Source organism: Oryctolagus cuniculus, chromosome 18, assembly GCF_964237555.1.
Source record: "Oryctolagus cuniculus chromosome 18, mOryCun1.1, whole genome shotgun sequence".
In the NCBI taxonomy this organism is placed as follows: domain Eukaryota; kingdom Metazoa; phylum Chordata; class Mammalia; order Lagomorpha; family Leporidae; genus Oryctolagus; species Oryctolagus cuniculus.
The window spans coordinates 24,109,789-24,117,536 of NC_091449.1; the positions used below are offsets into that span (position 1 = coordinate 24,109,789).

The 7,748-nt window shown below is 52.1% G+C and overlaps 1 long non-coding RNA gene across 1 annotated transcript in view; it reads left to right on the forward strand.

Annotated features, from left to right (window-relative positions):
* The window catches only part of LOC103352342 (uncharacterized), a 128,219-nt gene extending 121,155 nt beyond the window's left edge, over positions 1 to 7,064 (forward strand). The window contains exons 5-6 of the long non-coding RNA XR_011383876.1: positions 4,063 to 4,148; positions 4,453 to 7,064. This is a non-coding gene — a long non-coding RNA (uncharacterized lncRNA). The remainder of the gene's footprint in view (positions 1 to 4,062; positions 4,149 to 4,452) is intronic.
* Positions 7,065 to 7,748: the final 684 nt, after the last annotated feature.

Here is a 7,748-nt window from a genome sequence, read left to right on the forward strand (position 1 = left end):
AAAGGGAGAAACTGTATTTCTTAATCTTGTTCTCTGGTTCCTGTCAAAGAACTTATAAAAATGCAAACCACAGAGCATGGCTCCTTGAGGCTTTTTATTTAGCAGTTGTCTGCGTCTTTGCGTGGTTCCGACACCGGGGATGCTGACCGGCTTCCGACGAAATAGAAACGTTCTCTGTAAAGAAGTGGATGCAGAGTGGCTGCCTTGGAATGGACCCAGCTGCACTTCACAGGGGCTGCAACAGCAGCGAAAGCCCACCCTCCCATGGCCCCTGGGCGGTGGCCCTGGAGAGGACAGAGGAGCCAGGGGCAAGCCACATTGTCTCAGGCCCTGCGTCCACTCTGCGTAATTTTTTCACCAAGGACAGCAGAGGCAGGTGGGGCTCCGCCCTGCTGGTGGGTGCAGGGATCAGACTCTTGGGGAGGCCCCCAGACTGGTGGCCGAAGCCTGCCACGGCCCGTGTGAGCAGAGAGCAGGTCTCGGTATTGCCCGCATGGCTGTTTCCCATCAACCCCACATTTCCCACTGGACAAGCGCTAAGCTGGGCGTCAGGCACACAGAGGCTAGTGAAGTTCACAGCCCTGGTCTTGTGGGGCTGGAGACTAAGCCAGCCATCCCCGCGTGGATATTTTATGACAGCCATAGCAAGTGTGCCGTGAGAGTGGGAAATGGCCAGGTGGTGCCGTGCAAGATCGGAGCCTGTCTTGACTTCAAATTTTGGTAATTTTCCTTGTAGCTGATTTTTAAATGCATGCATTTTGATTTTTTAAAAATATTGTGCTTCTCTTGATTGCTGAGTTTTAGGTGCTCTACTGAGGTGGGAGCGGTGTGGAATTGGGGAATGGGGGGGGGGTCCCTGACTTTCAGGGTAGTTCACTTTCCTAATTAGCCCCCTGCAACGTACCCTGTCCCCCTCCTGTCCCAGGGATAGGCACCACGTTCTTCCTTCCACACCTCCAGCCGGGTTGTCAGAGGCCAGACCGTGCACATAGGGGCTCACAGGAGGGATTCTGGGCCTGTTCCTGGGCTTGAATTCCCCTCCCTGTCCCCTGTGTGGTTCTCAGGCTCTTAAGCCAGCTCCCCCAGGTCTCGGCCGTGGTCCGGCTCAGGAAGTGCTAATTGAACATTCCTCCAGGGCCACCCTTGCTGAAGGCCCTGCTTGCCAAAGAGTGTAGTCTCCAGACTGGAAAGTTCAAGGCCTGCCTCCCCCTGGACCTCTGCTGTCTGCTCGCTCAGCTCCCAAGGCTCTGCGGGGACTTCCCTCACTGCTGCCTGGGTCTTCTCCCTGCAGATTTCTGCCGAGTTCCCTGGGCTGGGTGCCTCTTTCTTTGCCCTCCCCTTTCTCCCTCTCCCATCCCCTCCTTCTGTTCCTGTGGGTCCTCAGCAGGGCGGGGGTGGCGCAGGCTCTCAGGAAACACCTGCCAATCACCCGCTTCTCCCTTTGGTCCTTGGATCCCTTAAAGGCATAGATTGAGGGACAGCATTCAGGGGTGAAGATGTGGGATAAAATGCATCCCTCTGGGAGGGCATTTGGCACAGTGGTTAAGACGCTCTTCCCACATCCTGGATTGGGGTGCCTGAGTTCGAATCCCAGCTCTGCTTCTGATTCCAGCTTCCTGCTAATGCATGCCCTAGAAGGCAGCAGGTGATGGCTCCAGTACTTGGGTTCCTGTCACTCACGTGTCACCCAGATTGAGTACTGGGCTCTGCTAGCTTCGGCCTTGTCCAACCCTGGCTGTTGTGGGCCTTTGGGGGAGCAAACCAGTGGAAGGAAGGTCTCTGTCTCTTTCAAATAAATAACAATTTAGGAATGTGTCATCTGTCTTTGGCAAGACTGCATGCCAAAAAGGTGTCTGAGGGGGCATCTGTGGCAGGGGCAGGTCAGTCCCTTAACTTGCCCTAGGGGTCTGCCTTTGACAAAGGCAGGGCTTGCTGTTGGGGAGGGGCTTACTTCTGGGGAGCCCTCCTTAATAACAGGGGCAGGTGACACTGACAATTCCTAAGAAGTAGGAAGGGAGCCAGCCCCTCTGTCTGATCCTTTCCTTTCTAGAACATTCCACACTAATCTCGGGGAGTGAGCATGGCTGAGCATCTGCATGGGGACCTGACGTAGGGACCAAATGAGGAGTCTGGGTAGACTGAGTGGGCTTGCCTGCTCCCTGACCTGCACCGGCAAGCAGCCCCTCACCCTTGTGAGACACAGGGAACCCCCAAGGGCTCTGGGGGAGACAGCCCCACCCCGGGGTGCTGTAGGATCTGGAGAGGCGTGTGGGGGACGGGGACTCCCCTGTGGAGCAGAGTGGTAGATGAGCCTCGGGAGAAACTTTGGGGCTGGGGACAGCTGCGTCTCCCACTTTATATGCTCCCTCCAATTTCCTCACACAGGGGGGAGAGGAAGTCCCTGGGACCACAGACCTTTACACGTGGGGCCCCTTTCCCCACCCCTACCCCACAAGCCTTCCCTTTCCTGCAGCGGCAACACCATGGCCTGGCCAGTGTCTGCAGGTGGTGTCTGGGCCCTGCTGAGCCACTGGGCATCAGCTCTAAGGCTGAAAGGCTATAGGCTAAGAGCACCTGCTTCTGGTACCTTCCTGCTCCTCCCTGCCCTGGCCAGGAGCTAACTCCGATTTCCCCAAAACACAGCCGAAGGAGCCGTGAGCCTCCTGGCTCCTCGGGGGCTTTGGTGTTGGTTTTGTCCTTGGAGTCTGGGACAAGCCTGGGTGATTAGCACCATCTTAGAGGTGGTGCCCAGAGACCTGGCCTTGTCCAACTTTACCTGCCTGCCAGGTGGGTGGTGAGGGCTCTATTTCCAGCCTTCTGCTGGCAGTGGCCCTGCAGGCTGGCCCTGGCAGTGAGAGGTTGTGCCTCTGCCTCCTTAGCAGCACTGGGGAGTGGCCTACCAAGTGCTCGGTCGTGGGGGCAGAAGTCACCCGGACTCCTGCAGCCGATGCTCAGTGGGAAATCAGTGACAGCCTCGGAGGTCTGCCCAGAAACGTTGCTCGGAGACAAGCCCTCGGGTTGTGTCTGCTCACCTTTTCTGGGCTCCCCTGCACCTTCCTAGATTTAGCAAACCCTTGCTGCGTGCCCACCCAGTGCCAGGCATAGTACAAAGGACCAGGGTAGAGCAGAGGAGTTCCAGTGCGAGGTGAGATGCTGATGGATGCCCCCGTGTGCTCTCACAACATCCTTGTGCAGAAGTGGTCAGAGTAGGGCAGGGGAGGGAGTGTTCCAGAACCTTCTGAGTTGATGCCGTGGCTGCCTTGGTGTGGGGAAGGGGGTCCCTGGGCCAGCTGCTTTGCCATGGTGGTCTGGGGGGTGGTGTCAGAGACTTGATGGCAGGAAGGTGTCTTTGGTCAGCTCTGGGTGTCCCATCCTACAGATCTTTCCCACGCTCACACGGCAGGTCCTGGGTGAGTTGCAGTGGCAGCGCTGTGCACAGGGTCCTGCTTTGGGGTTGCCCTCCTCTTATGCACCTCACTCAGGACAGATGGATGCTCTGTTAGTGACTAGACAGAAGCCCAGCCTGGAGTCCCAGCTAACTGCATCCACACAGGTACCTCCTTCCCTGGTACCTTAAACCAGGTGGTGCACCTGGCCATCAGGACACCGGCCGACACCGAGTGGACTTGCACAGATGGTCCCTGTCCTGAGCGTCCTCTCCTCCAGCAGGCAGAGCTGGGCAGGAAGCATGGAAGCCACAAATTCACCTCTTAGATCTTTGACCCAGGGTCTGAGCGCCTGGAAGGCAAGGATGCAGATCTGGTTTCCCCAGCTTCCGCCCGCTCCAGGAGTGTCTGCGGTTATAAAGGAGCAGCTTCCCCAAGGGAGGGGCTGGGGCAGAAGCCAGTCTCTTCAGAACCTGGGGAGCAGGGTGCCAAGCGATGGGTGTAGGGAGTGAGGAGAGGCAAAGACATTGGTAAGACATTGACGTGGAGAGCTGTAACCGATGCCTCCATCCTCCAAGACTGATTTTAAAGAGGAAAGTCAGAGATTTTCATGGAAGGGATGGTAATGATTTTAAGACGAGTGAGTAAGGAACTGTCTCGTTTCACCCCATTCAAGACGGCGGGCCTACGTTAGAGCATGGCAGGACATCCACCCTGGAAAAGACATCCGTGAACTCTGGCCCCCGAAATGAAAGACCCCAGGTGAGACCCGGTGTGTTTTGCGCTTCCTCCCTGCCGTAACCTGGGGCACTGGGTACAGGAAAGCTCGGACCCATCTGTGATTTCTGTGCTGGCGTTGTCACCAGTGGACACGCAGGCTCTTGTACGTCCTAAATGAGCACCGTGATCCAATGGGAGCCTCTCCTTTGATTGTTAAGACACCTGCTGTGTTAACTTTTTGGCCGGGCTCAGGCCAGTTCATGAAATGATTTTTGGGCCAGGGAGGGATGGAAAATGCCTCCTCCTGCCATCCGGTGGCTTCTGCCGCCACTCTCTCTCTCTCCAGGAACACGTGGATTGACCGGGGGAGGTGGTGCCTGCACATCCCTGTCGGTCAAAGGCTCTGGAGAAGAAATGCATGAGGACCCCAGCCCCCCGGTGTCCTGCGGCTGCTTGTTCAGCTAGCAGGTGCCAGCAGCCAAGGCTGCCAGCTGTCCACGGGCCAGGCCCAGGACATGCCGTGGCCTTCTGCCTGGTCTCCTCGCTCCTGCCCTGGGCCTCTCGGCTCTGCTCTCCACCAGGAGCAGATGGCATCCTGGGAAGACAAAGTTGACCCACACGGCTCTGTTGCACAGAGTCCTCCCAGAACCCCCCTGCACCCAGGAGAAGAACCCCGCTGGGTCCCGAGGGCTCCCCAGGGTTTCCTGCCCTGATGCCGCCAGCTCTCTTGCCTTCTGGCTCAGAGACATCCTGGCTGTTGATGTAGACACCAAGGCCTCCGCCCTCGCTGTAGAGGGAGCTGCAGGTGACCCGCTGCTCCCTTCCCTCAGGTCTCCTCTCTCTATCACCTCCTCAGAGGGGCCCTCCCTGAAGCTCTCCTGAGATAGCTCCCTCTTCTAGCCGGTCCACACCCCATCCCTACCCCGCCTTGCTCTCCTTCCCAGCAGGTGTCACGGCATCTTCCCAGACACCCCTTCATCTGTCCCCTGAACCCCAGGACAGGTCGGCTCTGCCGGAGCAGACTTTGTCTTGTTTACCGCTGCTGCTAGGCTTCTAGAATGTTCTTTGTTCTGGGAGCATTTGATGAATAAATAAATGAATGAGCCGACGCGCTCTTGCACCACTGGTGGCAGTGTAAGTCAGTACGACATTTCTAGAAAACCACTAAAAGCAATTTTTCTCATTAACAATTGATAAGAAATTGTTCAGTGCAGAAAAAAATACTGATCAGCAAAAAGGATATTAAAAATTATTTGAATCCCACTGCCATTCCTATGGTTTAGAGGAATCATATGGTCCTTTTTCTATGTGTATAGGAAGCATGGTGACATTGTATATAAATTGCTTTATCTACAGAAGAGCATATGATGAAAAATCCTTAAATGTTATTAAGGACATTTCTATGACATTACTTGGGTGGACTCTATTGTATTATCTATTGTATTATGTCTATCTAGCTATGATTGATGCATAGATATAAAAAAGCTATATAGTATGCATCTGTTTCTAGCTTACTTTATATATGCATATTTATTTGTATATATTATATATGTATATTTCATGTATGCATATACATATACATGTGTTATATATGTAAAATCTCTATATAGTATGTATATGTATATCTATCTAGCTTATTTTATATGTATTTACATATGTACATATTTTGTATGTTTTATATATGTATATTTCATATATACATATATATGCCTGTATATATACATAGAATCTTCTAGTCTGCCATTGTTGGTCCTTTGATTTTGTTTCCCATTTGCAATGAAGAGCCTCAAGCTGAATCTTTATATCCATTTGTGACTGTTTCTTTTAGAAGCAGACTCTTGGTGTCATGCATTTGTAAGGATTTTTGCTAATATTGCCAAACTGCCCTCCAGAAAGGTTACCTAATTTATGCTATCACCAGTGGTGTTGAAAGAGTTTATATTTCTAGGCTCCTTGACAACAGTCTATTCTTATCATTGTTTCTGTCTTCACCAATATAGGGGCACAAATGATCTCTCATTTCTCTCTTAATTTGCATGCCTTTGATTACTAATAAGGTTGAACGTCTTTTATGTTTATTTATCATTTGTGTTTATTCTTTCGTGGATAACTATTCATGTCCTCAGTCTTTTTTTTCCCCTACTGAAATATCTGCCTGTTATTCATTGGCAAGAAGGTTTCATCTGCTAGGGGCATTAACCTTCTCTCTGGAATATACGTTGAAAAGATGGTCCCCTGGCTTGGGTTTGAGTTCACCTTTCAATTTCAGAATTACATTCTTCCTCTACGGGTGCTTTAAATGCGGGGCACTCAAACCCAGAGCCCTTTTTTCTCTCTAGTGTCTGCCTCTGGAATTGGGATTAGAAAGAGCTTCCCTAGTACTGGTTATGTAAATGGTACCTTTATGTTTCACTTGAACATTGAAATCTCTGGATCCTCCAGGCTTTGTCTTCATATGTGCCATAAGGCAGGGCGCCAAGTTCATTTTCTGAGTGATAGGCAGATTGTATCTATATGTTCAGTGGTCGGCCATTCTTTCCCCAGCGAGCTACAAGACCCCGTGCTAACATATACATGTCTGGGTGTTGGCGTCTGGTTCTGCACTCCTATTTGTGTTTCACTATTTCGGTGACTCTCTTTCTGTGACAGATTTTTAACATCTGGCTGAGTAAATCCTCTTCCTCTTGGCTTTTTTTTTGTAACAAAGAAACTTCGATTTTTTTTAAACATTTGTCCTCACCAATGAAATCTGAAATCAGTGTGATACACCAACAAAAGGTTTTGATGAAATTGTGGTTGGATTTGCACGGAACTGACAGTGTGAGGCTTGGCAATCTGCCTTCTCTGTACGAGCCAGCGTGGACCTGTGAATCCTGTTTCCTGTTCGCCTGCCATTCCTTGCAATAGTCCCCATATATGTGTTATCTAGAAAACAATGTTATTAAAAGCCTTAAAATATGAATTCCCTTTCGTGTAGTAATTCCACTTGAGTGACTTAAACGTGAACTAAAGTTTGCCAATAGTTACAGCAGCTACAATGATTAAAGCATTAGAAATATTTTTCATTTACCTTATTCTTACTTACTTCAGAATTTCATTTATGGGGGGGGAGAGAGAGAGAGAGAGAGAGAGAGAGAGAGAATGCACGCATCCACTGGGTCACTCCCCAAATGCCTACAAGGTCCAGGGCCGAGCCAGGCTTAAGTCAGGACCCAGAAGCGCCATCCAGGTCTCCCACGCGGGTGCAGAGGCCACAAGACGACTTGTGCCATCATGGCTGCTTTCCAAGGTCTACACTGGCAGGAAGTTGGAGCAGGAGCAAGGCAGAGCCGCCCATGGAAGTATTATGCAGCCCTTAAAGATATATTGGGAGACTTCCTTAGTCTAAATTCACAGAGCGCATGGGGAAGAGCCTTACATCTGTTTGGGGGGCTCATCGCAGGACACAGGGGCTCCCAGGGAGAGACTGTAGCCACCGGTCGTGGCTCATCCACCTGCAGGGGCGCGCGGGGCCGGCCCGGGGCGGGCGGCGCGCGCAGGTGCAGTCCCGCGCGCAGCCGGAGGGTGGCAGCGTCCGCTCGCGCAGCCGCCCGCTGACCTCCGCTCGCCTCCGCGGCCTCTCGTTCATCACCGACTGCGGGA